At 33.1% G+C, this 18323-nt stretch overlaps 1 long non-coding RNA gene across 1 annotated transcript in view; it reads left to right on the top strand.

Moving 5' to 3' along the window:
• Nucleotides 1–526: 526 nt before the first annotated feature.
• The window catches only part of LOC141581960 (uncharacterized), a 75310-nt gene continuing 57513 nt past the window's right edge, over nt 527–18323 (top strand). The window contains exons 1-4 of the long non-coding RNA XR_012514785.1: nt 527–608; nt 1114–1170; nt 3908–3999; nt 4568–4624. This is a non-coding gene — a long non-coding RNA (uncharacterized LOC141581960). The remainder of the gene's footprint in view (nt 609–1113; nt 1171–3907; nt 4000–4567; nt 4625–18323) is intronic.

Below are 18323 nucleotides of genomic sequence, written 5' to 3' on the forward strand. Positions count from 1 at the left end.
CATTATTAAACTTTAATCACTTCTTCTTCTTTCCCTTCTTCTTCTTCTTCTTCTTCTTCTTCTTCTTCTTCTTCTTCTTCTTCTTCTTCTTCTTCTTCTTCTTCTTCTTCTTCTTCTTCTTCTTCTTCTTCTTCTTCTCATTCTTTTTTAGATAAAGTTACCCTCTTGTTGCCCAGGCTGGAATGCACTGGCGCGATTTTGGCTCACTGCAACCTCCACCTCTAGGGTTCAAGTGATTCTTCTGCTAGCCTCCTGAGTAGCTGAGATTACAGGTGCCCGCCACCATGCCCAGATCATTTTTTGTATTTTTAGTAGAGATGGGGTTTCACCATGTTGGCCAAGGTCTTGAACTCCCAACCTCAGGTAATCCACCTGCCTCTGCCTCCCAGATGGCTGGGATTATAGGCATGAGCCACTGTGTCCAGGCTTTAATCTCTTCTTAGTTTCTTCAGCACAAAGTATGTATTATAGAGTCCTTTGTCTTATATTGTTGTTAATGTCCCCTAATCTCTTCATCTAGGTTGTAAACTCTCTGAAGTTAAAAAATATTTTTAAAGTATAAAAACTGCTGAAAAGAAGAACAAGGAAGAAGCTAAGGAAAAGAAAAGGTACTCAGAACTTAAGGAAGGATATAAAACTGTTCTTATAGTTTGATGATTCCTTTCCAATTTAGGATACAAAAATGTGACTTGAAAATTAGCTTTTTTTTTTTTTTTTTTTGGATGTTGTATACATCTAAATCCCACTTCAGAATCAATGTAGGCAAACATTTGTCTTATTTAGATTGTATGCCAAAATCTATTCCCTATGTTTAGCTGTATTAAGTTATTCTTGGGAATCCATCCTGACATTAGTTGCCCAAATAAATAAAGGAAAATCTCTCACAGCATAATCTTTATTTCCCTCTCAAACAACTTCATTGGAAGTCAAGTTTACAATAACACAATGTGATGAAAATAACTTTAGACTTTTAGACTTTTCTTGTAGTGTTTTGGCAATTATTGTTATCAACATTCATGAGAACAGAAGTGAATTTCCTTGTGTATTAGAGTACTTCACTTCTTTTATTCATTTTGCAGTCATGATCTCTTTGGTTTACTTTCTTTCTTTCAGAAAATTCATTCTGGAAAATTGAAACTAAAATGCTTCCAGAAGTCCTAAGATTCCAAGGTAGACAATAATGTAACTATTTGATCATTATTGAGAATATGCTATAGATGACTTGTCTAACTAAGCACTTTACATGGACTGTCTTTGCCTCCTTCATTCCTAAACCTTAAACAGTGCCTGCGACACAATCTTGCATGCAAGTACTTTATTTCAAACGCTATAGATGGAATGAAAGATAAGGGCCAAGGGAAAGTAAAATGGGGAAGAAAGGAAAGCCAATAGGGGTAGATAGTGCCCTATTTACTATAGTGGAGAATTGAAATTCAATTCCATTAGAAACGTTTTGAGGAACTCTGTAGAACGCATCTCAGAACGGTCTGCCTAAAAAGCTAAGAAACTGAAACATGTTATTGGTTGTGAGCTCTCTTGGGTCTCCAACCTGTGCTTCTGTGCTCATGTTGAGACTTCTTGCTTTGAAGACAAACTTAAGACTCTAAGGAAAATATTCCTAAGGTAGCCAAGTGGGGAAGCAGCGCTGTGCAAGAAGCTGTCCATCATTATGGTTCTGAAATTAAATTAGCCAAGAGGATACTTTAAAACCTATAATTTAGAGCTGACAAAACTCTCCTTTAGAGTCAAAGAAGAGAAGTAAATTACTTAATGTGACACAGGTAGGAATTAGCGAAGTCATTATTCAAAACAACTTAATTTTGCTTCAAAACCAGAAATCTAATAATGTAGACCATGAGATATAGAGGTACTGGTAGGGAAGGACATTCAACCAATTACAGCCAATAACAGCTCTCTAAAGTGTTCTAAAGGTGCTTGTATAGTACAAAGCACTGTACGTAGTATAATATAAAGGTTTTTGTATAACATGATCATTCAGAGCACAAACAGTGGCACCAGACTGGTGGCTTCAAATCCCATTTCATCTACTTTCTCACTGGGTTTCACTTGGCTGTGATTCCTTTTATTTTGCCCTTGTTTTCTTGTTTTACAGTTATTGTAAAAAGAGATTTACAGTAATTCCAAATTCATAGATATGTTGCGATAATTAAATGAGATTATATAGGTAAAAATACTTCAACCTGAACCTGAAGCATCAGAATATGTAAAATGTTAGCTGTTTTTAATATTATTACTATTTTATTTCTTTCCAAATTGCACCACCACTTTCAACTGAGAAAGCAGTTATGTAGACACCTCATAGCTACATTATGTGTTTCTCAGTCTCAGGGAATGTATCTTATTAATTCCTTTTTTAAACCATTGGCTAGCAGAGAGTTTATGTCGTATGGTATTATATACACAGAAACCAGCACACAAACTTGCAGACTTTATCAGATATTTTCTAAGATGTGGTGTTAATAATTGTTGTCAGATAGAGCCATACTGGTATAAACACTTATACTTTAACCAAAGACTCTAAGTGACTTGAAATTTATGAAAACAATACAAGTTTAAAAAATCATGCCATGTTCTGAAATAAGTTTTGTGTGGTTTATAATATAGTATAGCTACCCTGTTAATTTAAGCATAACTATAACAAATTACAGGTTCAGTGCAGTGGAATACTATTACAACTTTGCCATACTCATTTCAATAGTGTCATTTTCCAATATGTTCTTTGGAATTACTTAAAATTGCTATGTCTGGAACAGTAATATTCTCATACAATACATAATGTCTGTCTCTGAAAGTCTACAAGTTTCTTCAAGCTGTTTTTATGTGTTTGATATTATAGTCACATTTTTCTATATCAGAATCCTAATTATTATATCAGAAAACATTTTTAGTCTGTTTAAATATACTTGCTTCAAGTTTATGTTAAATATTGAGTGTTCATAATCACTATTTTTGAAGAGAATTCTCTTCCTTACATGGTATCCTTTAAACTGCTAATTTCTTGCTTTGTTTTTATATCCTAGAAAGAATCATTGAAGCTGTAGCAGTGTTCAGCTGTTTTGAACTGTGGATCATATTCTGAAATAGGGTGCCCTGTCATATACCAGTGTGTACTTCCACAGGATAGTGTGGAATAGAGGAATGTTGTTAGTCTATTTCATTTTATTTTTTTATTTTTTGGTAATAAATGGAACTTCCTGATTGGAATCAAAAAACAAAACAAAATCACAAACTATTATTTGTATTTAGCAAATCCATGAACAATATACACTTCTTGGGTGTCTTGACTAAATAACTTCATTGGCAGACTATCTTAAGACAGTTATTATTTAATCCCTCCACTCCTCATATAGAATAGCCTGCATTTGCCCTGAGAAACTACTTCATACATAACTTTTGAATAAATTACTATTAATGTGAGGACATTTTCATGGGCAGTGTAATCTTACTACTGAAGGATATCACATATAACAAAACAGTAGAATTAAGAATAAATTTAATAATATATGCCAAATATACATACAACTAAAACATTTATGTAAGACAATTATATATTTAAATTAATTTTCTCACTTTATTTTTTCATTTTTTGAGGCAATGTCACACTCTGTCACCCAGGTTGTAGTGCAGTGGTGAGATCTCGGCTCACTGCAACCTCTGCCTCCTGTGCTCAAGCAAATCCCCCACCTCAGCCTCCCAAGTAGCATGAGTTTGTAGCTAACATTGTATTGGTTAAGCAGTTCTGCTAATTTTGGAAGTGCTCTATCATGTGTTTGATTGCCATATATCTTTAGGTCAGTTTATGATTCCCTTATTTGTGACAATTGGACTTTTCTCCATATCATCTCCGATCTTCCAAAAGTATCTCTTGGACTTGTTCATTTGGCAGTTGCTGGATTCCCACTGAAAGTACGCCAGATCTTTGAAGTTTGTGCTTGGACTTCCACAAGAAAACATTCTATTGGTCAAAACAAGTCACAGGTTAGCCCATATTCAAGAAAGGAAGTATACTCTGCCTATTGATGAAAGGTTCAAAAATTAGATTGGAAATGACTTGGGGATAAAAGGAAAGTAAAGTATTAAGGTGGTTTATCAGTCTATTGCTACAGCTTTAAGAAGATGTGCTAAAATATGTATTTTTAAAATTTAAGCTTTGTCTTTCTTCCATGAAGAAAACCAGTATTAAGTTATTTTAACTGCTTAACCTTGCATCTGATTTTGCGTAAGCTTATTGCAAAGTCAGCTGACATTTAAAAAATTTTTTAGGATTGTATTGATCTCTGTTATCTATGAAGAAAATACTACTGCTACTGGCTTATTCTTTAGGCCTATTGTTTTCAAATTGGAAAAAGAATGCCTTGAAAATACGTGAAGATCTTGCCCTGAATGAGTGGGCAAAGATACCTTTGAGGGGACAGTTTTCTAGATAATCAGTCATGGTGGGAACTTCTGCATTTAGATATGTTTTCAATTAGAATTCATTCAGCCTTTGCTGTGTTCCATTGTAGGTGCCTCTCCTCAAATTTTATCTTTTTTTTTTTTTCCACAGATATCCCAGAGCTAATATTTTCTCCAATTTATAGATGAAGATACTGAATCAGAGAAGGTAACTGATTTATCTGAGATCACACCACTAGAAAAAATTTTAAAGCCTTAACATAGTCTTTAAATCCATTATTTCATTTTTCACTATACCACAGACTTATCTCAAAGTGGTATTGAATGGCATTTGAGTTGAGTAAAATTATTGGTAATATGACAATTTGGGAGATGCTTTAAAAATATAGATGAATTATGATGAAGATTTGAGCCAAGGAAGTAACCATGGAAAAAGAAAAAAATTTATGTTTGGGTATAAATTTTGGTAAATGTCTTTTAATCTATGTTCTGCAACCGAGAATTGAAAAGTTAATTGAAGCAATACTTGAGAAATTGATTACTACCTATATGCAAAAATAATATAGTGAAAAGAAGCTTTAAAACTGAGGTAATTAAAACAATTATGTGTGCTTGCTACTATCATGGATGAATTATATTTTATTTTCTCTAATAATTATTTTATGTATGCTGCAAAATGGCTGTTACTATTTTAACCCATATATGTGAAGAAGAGATATATTTCAGTATTTTTGAAACTTTTTAGTATAAAAGAACATCTATAGATGCAAAGATATTATTTGACTTAGTAAGCCAGAAAACATTCATGTATAACAATATTTTATTTATTTTGATAATATGAGAATGTTTTTCATAATTATTGCAAATGCTTATTTTGAAATAAAATATTTTCTTCCTCACATCTACTATAAAACAAAAATATTTTAAGTGGGTATAGCAGTACCAGCTGAAAATGATTCAAATCAGACACATGCTGTGATATAAGCCAAACATTTTCTTTTTTAATTTAAAATTGTTTTCTCATAGAATAAGTAATATTTTACCCTTGAAGGATTTTCTTTCTTTCATTGTGGAAAGACCAGATGGGTCTCACAGGTCATTCACAGTTATGAAAGAAACAACAACAAAAAAAATCTTCTCAGAAGTGAGATATCCTTTATTTTTCACTAAAAAAACAAATTATTTGCTTGGATGGAAACCTTTTGTATAGCAGTGTAATTGCTGATATCTATGGGGTGTCTTGGAAAATGAGATGCTCTGTCTCAAGGAGTTATAACTTATCCTTGTGCATAAAATCTTAATAAATAAACGGGAGCAGACCTTGAAGTCTCTTGCAGAGAGGAGCTACATGAAACACAGTTGAGAAATCAGGACAAAAATCTCAAATGATAACAAGTGAACACAGTAAAATGATTTAACAGTGGGATTAGGTTGTTCATTTTTTTCTGTTTTGTACAGTTTAAAGAAATTTTCTACCTTTTGGTAAAGAATTTTGTTTTCCCGTATCTTCAAAAATATCAAGGACTATGTAATAAAGCCAAATGCTTAAGATTAAAAATTTAACTATTTTAGCTGTCTCATTTTTGTGTATTTAGTTAATAACTGTGCAAGATAATCTATGCCACCAGAAATATTTATTAAGTGCCTATGTTGAGGCAAACATTGCTCTTGACACTTTGGGTAGAGAAATGAACAAAATAACCAGAATGTGTTTCATCTTGGAGATGGAAATCATAGAATAGAAATAATATAAACAAATAAATATATAATAGGTACGTTTGTAATAAGTCCTTTGAAGAAATATAGCAATGTCTGGGGAAGGTCTTTCTGAAAATGAAATATTTGAACAGATACTTTTAGGAAAGGATAGAACAAGCCAAATATGTATCAGAAAAAAGAATTTCCAAGGTCAGAGAAAAAAAAATGCAAAAGCTCCAAGACCAAAAGTATTTAATGAGTTCATGGAACATCAGGGAGGTGAATGAGGCTGTATTAAAGGTGTAACAGAAGATTATAGGCCTATACTGTGGAATAGTCCTTAGGTATTTGAATTAGTTTAGTTTCAAATATCAATTCATATACTCCTGACATTGTGATTTAATTTTTAACTAATGCACCTGTTTGTGCTCATGAAATTTGTTTAATTAAACTCAAACTTCAGCAATTTGAGAAATTTGAAGTACAATAAAAGCTTAAGGTTTTTCTTCTCTCACCTTCTATCCCATTCATTTCCCAATAGTAGAACAGGATTGAAGATTAAAAACATCCCAAGGAATGAAAACAAGACGGAAGAAGCATGACTATTTCTAGAAACTCAGATCAATGTCATGTATGTGTCTGAAACATCAAAAGTGGTGGGCAGAAATAGCTCAAGTGGGACCAGATTAAATAATAAAATAAACGGGTCTTAAATTTTTGTCTGACTGAGAAAGTAATGTGACATCACGGGAAGTGAGTAAAGGAGAACTCAAACATGTAGCTTGAAGGACTAGGGGAAATCTTGAAACAGGCTGTGTGATTGATAGAGACCACTCCCCCTGGATTGCCTTTGCACTTAAAGATAAGCAATGTCCAGAAAAGTAAGAAGAGGGAAATTGAAAATTGGCAGCAGCCAGGCAATAAGGCTGATTAGGTGCAACTAGGAAACACCTCTTTCAGCAAGAGGAACCAAAATACTGAGTAAACCATCACACTTCGAACAGATATTTTGAGAGAAAACACTGAAAGTTGATTGGCAATGAAGACACTGTAGTTAAAGAAGGAAGAAGCTGGGGGTCCTGCTCATTGTCCTCAGGTGCCAGGACTGGCCCTGGTCCCTAACTGAACCTAAGGAAGGGGTAGGTTAAGGAACCTTGGAGCGTTGCTCTCCCGTTGCAGACCTCTGGGATCTTAGCTACAGGAGCTTCCACAACCCCATTAGACCTTTGAACTGGCAGGAGGAGCCTTCCAGAGATCAAGCAGAGGAACAATTCAAATCCACGTGGATCCCAGATTTCTCTGCATAGCACTGCTGCAACAAAATGCAATGATATTTGTCTATTTCCTAGGGCTCTCTATCTTGCCCTGAGTGGATGCAGCTCCTGTGATCAGCTGGGACCAGAGAGAGTAGAGCTACCTTTGCTGTAGGACCAGGGAACATCTGATTCACATACCCACTTGCTTGCCAGCCCCCTCCCAAGACTATGTGTCTGGCCACTCCTGCAGATGAGTGCCAACAGTATGCCTCCAGTGCCGTACCTGATTGTGTTGCTGGTGACCTGGGAGCATTTCAGTCCCCACAGCACAGCCTGTGCTTGACCTCAAGGGGCCAGAAGACACATCTGTCCCTGGTTCCAACTCCCCAGGATTCAACCACACTACCCAGGGTTGTTAAGCTGAGCTCTGTGGCTAAAGCCAAGCAAGGAAGGAGCCGCCAGTTTCAGAACACAGAAAAAGAGTATGCTGAATGTTTGTGTGCTGGCATGGGAGCTAGGTGTCCTCCCTTCACAAGACAGGGTTGGAAAGGGTGTGCATAGATAGGCAGCTGAAGCTTCTTCCCAAAAATATCCCACAGCTTGAAACATCTGGAATGACAGAGTGAACCGGGTATAGAAGGCTGGTGAAAAGCCTAGCTCATTGGGACAGCACCTTAGGAGGACACTGGAGTAAGACCCATTAGGTTGGAAGAATGTGAGTCCACAGCCATCTGCCAAGTTGAACATCCAAGACCATGGACACCATACTGGTTGCACACCTGTGGTGATACTGCCCTGTCCAAGCATCCATCACCCTTGACCCATTGCATCACCAGACCACCCACAGACATACTCCACAACTTTCTCTGACTTTGGCAATCTCACAAAGTTGTAGGTACACTAGTAGCTTAACTCATGGCTCGGACCACCCCAAAGTGGAAGGTCACAGCCTGCCAAATTCCCCCTTGGGGCAAAGAAAATGAAGATAAGGCACCAGTAGTTGAAGAGGACATCATCAAGGCCCAAGAAAAACAAGGAAAGTGTCATCTCTTGTCCACTGTCTATTCTCCCCAGAGCACTGTTGCATATAAACTGAATTAGTAAAAGAGTCAACAACTGAGTAAGAAGTAGCTGGTGGCTCTTGCTATTAAGTGCCACCTACTGTACTACAGCCTAATTTAAATACCGAACCAAAATGGATTGCCTCAATGCACCATGCCTGTGAATGTGAAAACTCACTGCAAGAACCTATCTACAACCAAGGAACCTGCACAGATCCTTGCCCTTTGAAAGCACCCAGAAACAAAGCCAATCAACTACATGTAACATACCTCACAAACTCTCAAGAAAAAGAAAAAGAAAATAAAAACAAAAAGTCCCATCCAAATATTGGCAAATTTTGAAATAAAAATAAATGTCATTTCCCTTGGATGAGAAAGAACAGTACAAGAATTCTAGCACTCCAAAAAGTCAAGATGTTTCATTATATCCAAGGGAATGCACCAGCTTCCCAGCAATGCACTGTAACCAGATTGAAATGACAGATGTAATTCAGAATCTGAATGACAGGAAAACTCAACGAGATGCAAGAGAAAGTTAAAATCCAATCCAAAGAAACCAGAAAAAAATGATCCAAGATTTGAAAGATGACATAACTATATTATTTTTATTTTATCGTCTTTATTATATAGATTAAGAAGCTGATTTGCAGAGAGGTGATCTAAGATAGAGCACAGCCGATGTCAGTTCTCCTAAGCATTACACTAATCAGGGCAAAACTGTGATGAACATATGGGCAATAATGCCATATAAATTCATTCTGTTATTTGAATATGATATACTTGCCAGTCAGTAATACTTTATTGACAGTTTATTCAGTTATGAGGCCTTCATTGGGAAACATTAAACTTATTGATAGACAACTCTAGGTGGTTCAAAATTAAGATAAATTTTACCATCATAAAATTCTAAGAAAAGTTAGTAGCTTGAGAAGAACAAAATTTTAGGGCAGCTAATTTTTCAATGACATATCTTTATTAAATGGGAGATTGCAAAATAAAAAAGGGTAATACAATCATTTTAGACTAGGAAATTGATGATACATACATCCATGATGGCATTTGAAGAATTAGTATATTTGAATTTCGCTTTAATTTTACATAACAAACATTAAATTATTAACGCTACATTATGCTGTTTTCCTGACACATACAGAACTTCTCCCTTCCAACTGAAAGTAAGAATAGTCATAAATATGTTTATATTAGACTGAAAGTAAAAATAGCAAATGGTGTTTTAAATATATAATTAGTTTACATATACATAAAAACAAATACTGTAGTCTACTTCATCTCATTATACACCTTAAAAACATAAAGCTCGCGGAAATGTAGGTTAAACTAGTTTTGTCACATACATGCCAATACCCAAATTTTAAGCATGGATAACTTCATCTTATTTACTTATTTCAAAGTTAAAGTCATAAAGGACATCATGCACATACAATAAAAAACTTTAAAAAGTTCAGTTGTTTCCTAGCTGTATATGACAAGCTTCGAAAACTTGAAAAAGAAGATGCTGACAAAGCAGAAAAAATGATACACCTCTTTTTTAACAATAGCAATAACAAATGAAAGTAGAAACTAAAATTCAACCAGAAATAAACCCTTGATTGTTCTCCTGTCAGCTTGTCACCTACATGAAACAGCTGCTAAAGCAAAGACAGAGAAGCTGTTGATGCTAAAACTACTAATGTTAAAGCTTTCCACAAACACTTATTTTCATTAATATCAAACTGTGCTGACACGTTTTATCAACCCAGTGACACTGCCCATCTCAATTAAGATCTTCACAAAGCCCTCTCCAATGTCACAGTTGGGTCCAGGTTAGTATTCATACAATTTTCCTAGCATATTGGAACACAATTTATCCTCTTCCCATTTTATATATCCTAATAGTGACAAACATTTGCAAAGTCTCTAAAATAAATTGTTCTTACTGAGACAAAATTAAAATCATTTCACTTTCTCCATATGTGGAATCTATAGATAAAAGTGTTCTTGTTTGTATTTTCCAATGTTTTTAAATAAAAACAGCAAATTTTGCAACTACTTCCCAAAGAAAAAAACCCTGTAAAAATAAATATTCAAAAACAACAACCAAAAATAAATAAATAAATAAATCCTGAACATCCAACATGAGGTAGTGATGAAGAGGAATTGAAACCTCAATTTGTGTAACTCCCTAAGTTACCATACCTCAAATTCATTCATTAATTTATTTATTATTTATTTATTGTTTGAGATGGAGTCTCACTCTGTCACCCAGGCTGAAGTGCAGTGGCATGATCTCAGCTCACTGCAACCTCCACCTCCGGGGTCAAGTGATTCTCCTGCCTCAGCCTCCTGAGTAGTTAGGACTACAGGCATGAGCCTGGCTAATTTGCATTTTTAGTAGAGAAGGAGTTTCACCACATTGGCCAGGTTAGTCTGGAACTCCTTATCTCAGGTTATCCACCGGCATCAGCCTCCCTAAGTGCTGGGATTACAGTTGTGAGCCACCTCACCAAGGCCATATTCCAGTTTCTTCGCGTACCCAGGTCCCATGGCCTGGAATGCCCCTCCAACACATCTCAGCTTTGTGATTTCTAATCATTCTCATGCATTCTTCAGATGAAATATCCTGTTGACTACTGAGGTATAATTAAATAATCCATTATCTATTATTACGAACTTTACATTGCTTCTTTATAGTACTTGTAATGTGGAGGTCACTATATTGTGAACCTCTGATAGCATGAACTTTGCTTTCTCCATTTGATAGTTCTAGTACCTAGCTCAGAGCCTGTTGAATATCAGGGCAATTCATATTTGATGAAAGAATCAATGAGATTAAAAAATCACCTCAATAGAAATTAGCTAGAGAAGAAATTATTTTTTGTAACTTAAACTGTATAGAGTGATTCAGTGAAGAGTTTCCTTGGAAAGGAGCAATTACAGAGAAAAGCTGTTACAGAACACATACAAGTCAAATTGGCATTCTATTTTAAAGAACTGGTGCTTCCTTATTTTTCATATGTAAAATGAGGATGATTAATTCTGCTTGAAGCCATGGGATTTGCTACCAAAAAAGCAAAAGTCGTCTTAATCCTGCTATCAAAGCATAGTGTTTAGGACATTGATGAAAGGACTCCTGGACAATTAGTTTTGCATATCTCACTTTTAACAGGGATTTATAAAAGTTGGATTATGTTCAGAAGAAAGAGATCAGGATAGACAGAACATGGAATTATATGATAATAAAAACTTTTATGTCACTTATAGTGCTTAATATTGAGAAAAGATATCTCAGAGAAGAAAAAAAAAACTAAAGGACGAGTGGGGTAGAAAATACTGAGAGAATTCAGCTGAACACTGAACAATGGTTATGTGAACAATTAGTAAAATCTAAAGGTGAAATGGTCTATTTCAGAATACAGTGAATTATTTGTCAGTGAAGATATTCAAGCACTTGGTATAGGGAAATAAAACATTAAATGAGCTGTAAGACGAGCATGATTCTAAGGACTCTTCCTTTATCTAAATTTCTTAATGCTAATATCCTAGTTAACTGAGTTAGTAAGACTTTAGGGCTTCAATTTTACAGCGTATTTTAGCTTTTTAAATTTGTATTTGAATGCTTTAAAGAGACATTATGGAGGCTTCTTTTTATAAAATCATTTCAACTGTGGAAATCTCAGGTTTGTACAAAATTTCCTAGTATTAGAAGTGAAAACATAATTGCTATCAATTTTAACTTAGTGTTTTTAGTAATGTGAGGTTTATTACTTTTATAGCAATGCACACCTCTATCCAATATTTCATGCATTTTCTCCATAAATAACAACTTTGTTTGACACTTTCCAACTTTGAAATGTCTACTTCATTGTACTAGAGATCTTTAACATGGCAAGAAATAGAAATAAAAATGCATCTGGATTGGAAAGGTAGTATTAAAACCATCTTCATTCTCTGATGACATGATTGAATTTGTAAAAGTCTAATTCAATCTATTAAAAATTCTTATACATAATGTGAGATTAGCAAGTTTCCATAATATTGCAGCCTATATAATGGCACTAAAATATAGAACTCTTGGATACATCAGACTTTTTAATCTAAGATTTCTATCCTGAAAAATTACAAAACATAGGTGAGAGAAATTTTAAATGATAGAAAGTAGAGGAGAGAAAATTGTGCTCACGGATAAGAATACTCAACATTGTTAAAATGCCAACTGTCCTATACTGATCCATAGATGCAATCCCAATCAAAATCCCAGCAGAATTTCCTTTAGAAGCTGACAATCTAATTCTAAAATTCATATGAAAATGCAAAGGATCTAGAATAGCCAAAACAATTATGAGAAAACTCAAAATTGGCAGATAAACCACTGTCTGTTTTGCTTAATAACCTGTACATATGCCAATGTTTGCTACTGATATCTAAAGACAGCTAATGAAAATATGGTGAAATATTCCTTTTTCATGAATAATTTATTTTTAAAAAGTTTGAATATCAAATATAAACTGTTTATTATATTTTCCAACTTTTAAAGTATTTTCCCCATTTTATAATATTTCTGTGTTGTTACATATTCTTTAAAATGTCATTATTAATATTTCTTAGTAAAGAATAATGGACATTCTGTATGAATTATTCCTCCAGTTTCTCTTGTTTTGATTACTATTGTAAATAGGTCTATACTTGAAGTTTTCCCTGTATTTAAGATTATTTTCAAAGCATGTATTTCCAGTTATAATTTTAATTACCAGATCAAAGTGCATGGACATTTTATGGATAATTATATAATTTGAATATGTACTAAAAATTTAACGTTATAATTTAAAAATATTTATATTATTTTATAATATAAACATTTATATTATATATACAATAATCTACAAAATAATCTAATTGAATATATATTGATAGATTCATTCAATTGAATATAGATTGTTAATTCAATTAGATAATACATATCAATCATATCTATCAATTACTTTCTAAATGAATTTTTCTAATTTACTTTGCCTCTGCTAATTTTCAAAGGTAAGTTATGAGATACATTTTTCAAATTCAGAATTTAGAATTTTTTGGGCTTTGTTGAAATGCCATATGAGAATAAATGGTATATATATATATATATATATATATATATATATATATATACATATATTTTTAATATGGTTTCTAACTTTCTTATATCTATGAGATGTTTTAACAAAACCTTATGGAAATGCATATTATGAAAAAATTAGGCATAGATTTCAGAAGTTTGGGCACCAAAATAAACTTGTATTAACTCGTAGCATGTCTGAATAGGACCCAGTTTGAGGTACTAAGAAGGATAAGACATCAGTTTAAAAGAGGACCCTATCATCGCAACATGAATTCTGCTAAAACTGTGACAAGAACAAACACCAAATTTAGGTATAGGTTGGATAGAAGAATGATGAAATCACTGATGCTTCACACAAAGTTTATAAGGATAGTGCCATAAAGAAATCAATAGTATATAAACGGATAGCTCATTTAAAAATGGTATGAGACAATGTTAAGATGAATCCTGCAAAGGCAGCCTATCCTCATCAATTTACAAGGAACAAACCTTGTTCATGCCCAAATTAAACAGGAATAGCAATTAACTGCTGAAACAACAGCCAATCCCATAGACATCTCAATTTGTTCAAGTTACATCATTTTGACTGAAAAATTTAAATTGAGCAAATTTTCTACTCAATAAATGCCCAAACTGCTGTGCCCTGATCAACTGCAGACAAGAGAAGAACTTTCTTTCAATGAAAATTTTAAACAAGTGAGGTAAAGACCCTGAAGCATTTCCTTTAACTATGAAGCATTTCTTTGAAGAATTATAACAGGTCATACAACATGATTTTACCAGGACAATTATTAAGATACAATCTAGTTTTTTTTTTTTTTTTTTTTCTTTTTTCTTTTTTTTTGAGACGGAGTTTCGCTCTTGTTACCCAGGCTGGAGTGCAATGGCGCGATCTCGGCTCACCGCAACCTCCGCCTCCTGGGTTCAGGCAATTCTCCTGCTTCAGCCTCCTGAGTAGCTGGGATTACAGGCACGTGCCACCACGCCCAGCTAGTTTTTTGTATTTTTAGTAGAGACGGGGTTTCACCATGTTGACCAGGATGGTCTCGATCTCTTGACCTCGTGATCCACCCGCCTCGGCCTCCCAAAGTGCTGGGATTACAGGTTTGAGCCACCGCGCCCGGCCTCATTTAAGTTTTTTTTTTTTTTTTTTCTTTAAAAAAAAAAAAAAAAAGATACAATCTAAGCAATGGCTACCAGTAGAAGGAAGTGGGCTAGTCAAAGCAACAGTGGACACAACAACAGTGTTTTGGAATGCACAAGTCATTTTCCTTGTCAACTTCATGAAGGGCCAAAGATTAATAATATCTGCTTATTCTGAGAGAGTTTTAAGAAAGTTAGACAAAGCTTTAGCAGTATTATACCTGAGAAAACTTCACCAGAGAGTCCTTCTCCACCACAACAAAGCTGCTGTACAATCTTCTCTTTAAAAAAAAAAAAAAAAAAAAAAAAAAAAAAAAAGCAACTTTGTGAGAATTTTAATGGTAAATCATTAAGCATCTACCTTACAGTCCTTACCTGGCTCTTTCTGACTTCTTATTTCCTGATTACAAAAACATGTGTAAAAGGCATTGATATGATTAAATTCATAGGACTGTCAAATCTATAGGTATGGACTAAGTATCTGGTATCATTGCTTACAAAAGTTTCTTGAACTCGATGGGGAATTATGTAAATTTTTTTACTTTTATCTTTTAATTATATTTTTTGACAAACTTTTTGAGGTCCCCATATATTTGTTTTTCTTTGAAAGTTTTTATGAGGAGTGTCTGTTTTGCTCTAAGCTCTACTGTCTATTTGACTTATTAATAGTATTCTTATACATCCATATTACTGCCATTCATATTACAATTGGAGACTTTTCTCTGTAATTGTTTTGTAGCAAACATGAGCTGTTTAACTTTAATTTAACAAAGAAATGTTAAAATTTTTTATAGTCAAACAATATTCTTTACAATTGTTCAATACCTTTAGATTTAGGAATTCTTTACGTAGAATGTAACAAATATTCACTTTCGTCTGGTTTTCAGTTCATTTTGTGAACTACTCTACAATATTTCATGTATACTCTCTCCTTCACAAACCATCTGGAATACTTAATCGGAGCTTCACTATTTCTGGTCACTAGTATCTCACCCACTGATGTCTTCATTCTGGGTCAAGGCTTCTCAGATTTCTTTTTATTGCCAAATATTTATTTTCTATTCTTTCCTATGTGTTTTTTACAAATAGACAATGAGTCATTTAGCTGTTTCAAAATATTATTCAAATAAAATTGAAATAACATTCCACTGATGTTTACAGTTAAATAGATAAATGTATCTACCTACATTTTATTTTTTAAACTAAGAAATGCAAGTGTTTTTCTCAATCATATGTATCATTTTAATAGATGTTGCACAATAAATTACTTCTGAATGTATGTCTTCAAAACAGATAAGTTTTTAGTTATGTACAGATAATTTTTCGTAGAATCATTTTAAGAAGCAAGGTATCAACAAACACATTCTTTCATTCATAAGTTCTTACTGAGTAACTATTATATGCTTGGTTAAATTCTGGGTGCAGGCGTAGGTAATCATAAATAAAATGAAAAACCACTTATTCTATAGCAGTCAAGGGTTATACACACTAGAGTGTTTTGAAGGTCATGATACATTAAGAAGCTTAGAGGTTTTCTTGAAAGAAAAATAGTTTCTGAGCCGCATTATGGTATTATAAAACTGGATTTTTAGAAAAAAATTCTTGGCAATCATCTCATCTGAATAACAATGTATAGAAGCTATTGGGAGGCAAGAAAGCACTAAAAAGAAAGAATGTGGAAAGTATATAACAATAATACAAACAGGTAATTAAAACTTGCTAAGAATGGTAGGAATGAAGTGAAATGAAATAGTATGAGAAACGTAAATGCAAAATAGGGATAAATTCAGTTATTCCATAGCCAATTATTAAGCCTAGTATTGGGTCAGGCACTGGGAAAAGTAAGATAAGTACAAATATGAAGAAGCAATTTTTTCAGTGCTATATAGAAAAGGATGGAAATAGGCAAATAACTTATAATAGCACTAGGGATGTGCATTGTGTTATAAAATCATGAAGCCATGTAACAAGGGATGTTTATGTTATAAACGTATCCACAAAAGTGATGGGACTGATGCTTTCCAGGTCTTCAGTTTTGCATGGACCATTTGTTTTAAATGTATTCAAACAACAAATGTTTATGGAAGACATTTGGAAATGGCTAAACAGTGGGGATACAAGAGTGACCAAGACAAATATTGTTTTAAAGTATACAGGACTCAAAATTTGGTGAAGTGAACAAATGAGACACAAGGCAATCACAACATAATATGATAAACACTGAAATAGAGGGGAGAATATGTTAGTATGGTAGAAAAAAAAAGAAGTAACTTATCCAGACATTACATGTCAAGAAATCTTTCTTAAAAGATTTTACATAAGCAATATTTGAAGAAAAGTTTTAAGTATGAATATAACATTAAAAAAATTTTCTGTATCCTGAACCAAAAAAAAAAAAAAAAAAGAATGAATTTCATGCAGGCTAAGGTATCTGTGGAATAGAATATTCAAACTGAATAGATAAATTCAATACTCATACATGTATTTGGAAAGTAGTAAAACATTGTAAAAGCTAAAGAAGAGATCATAATGGAATTACGATTTTAAACTTAAAAAAAACCTATATAGCAAAATTTCTGGTATTTAAAGTAAAAATCTTAAACAATTTATTGCTATTAATAAATACATTGTAAAAAATAAAAATCAATAGTAAATGAGTACTGAGTCAGGCATAGTGACATATGCCTATAATCCAAGCTCTTTGGGAGGCTGAAAAGATTTTTTGAGCCCAAAAGTTCAAGTCCAACCAGAATTTGTTTTAGAGACCTTATCCCTAAACAAAAAGTAAAATAATTTAAAAGGTGAATAAGTAGTATTCAAACTTATTATGTTTTTTTATTATTTATTTATTTTTATTGCATTTTAGGTTTTGGGGTACATGTGAAGAACATGCAAGATTGTTGCATAGGTACACACATGCTTATTATGTTAAAGAAATGGTAGAGTACACTTGAAAGCAGATGAAATTAAAGTAATAAACATCAAAGCAGAAATTAAGAAGGTAGAATTTTTTAAGAAAGAGAAAATAAATAAATGATTTAATACTTTGAGGAAAAGTTTTTTTTGTGTGTGTACAACAAAACAGTGACCTTATTGGTGTAAAATATGCAATAGAAGAAATACTTATGAATTATTAGTTATAAAATAAACACGCTAAATTCAGCTAAATATTAAAAATTCATAAGCAAATATTCTAAAATACATTATATCAATACAATTAAAAATATAGGAATAATAAACAATTTTAACAAAATGTGTAGATTTCAGAATTGTCAAAGAGAATATTATAGTTGTTAGTCATTTTCTTAGTTTAATCTTTGACTATTCTTTTTAGGTGTAATTTGCACACATTTGAATCAGCCTTTCCATAAATACATATACATATTTCAGTTTTGTATATATCTAGGAGTAAAGTTACTGGGTAATATTGTATGCTTAATGAATACTACTAAACAAATACCCAAATTGATTTTCATAACTTTTATTTCCATATTATCATTTGAGAGTTCTTGCTGCTGCTCCACATCTTCATCAACATTTTAAAGTTTTATTGTTAAGTTTTATTATTGCCCATTGTCATTACAATGCTTTAGTTAATATCACCTTAAAAATCATTTACTACACAACAGAAAAAAATAGTTTTCATTCTTT

The sequence above is a fragment of the Saimiri boliviensis genome, chromosome 18, assembly GCF_048565385.1.
Source record: "Saimiri boliviensis isolate mSaiBol1 chromosome 18, mSaiBol1.pri, whole genome shotgun sequence".
NCBI classification, from domain to species: Eukaryota; Metazoa; Chordata; class Mammalia; order Primates; family Cebidae; genus Saimiri; species Saimiri boliviensis.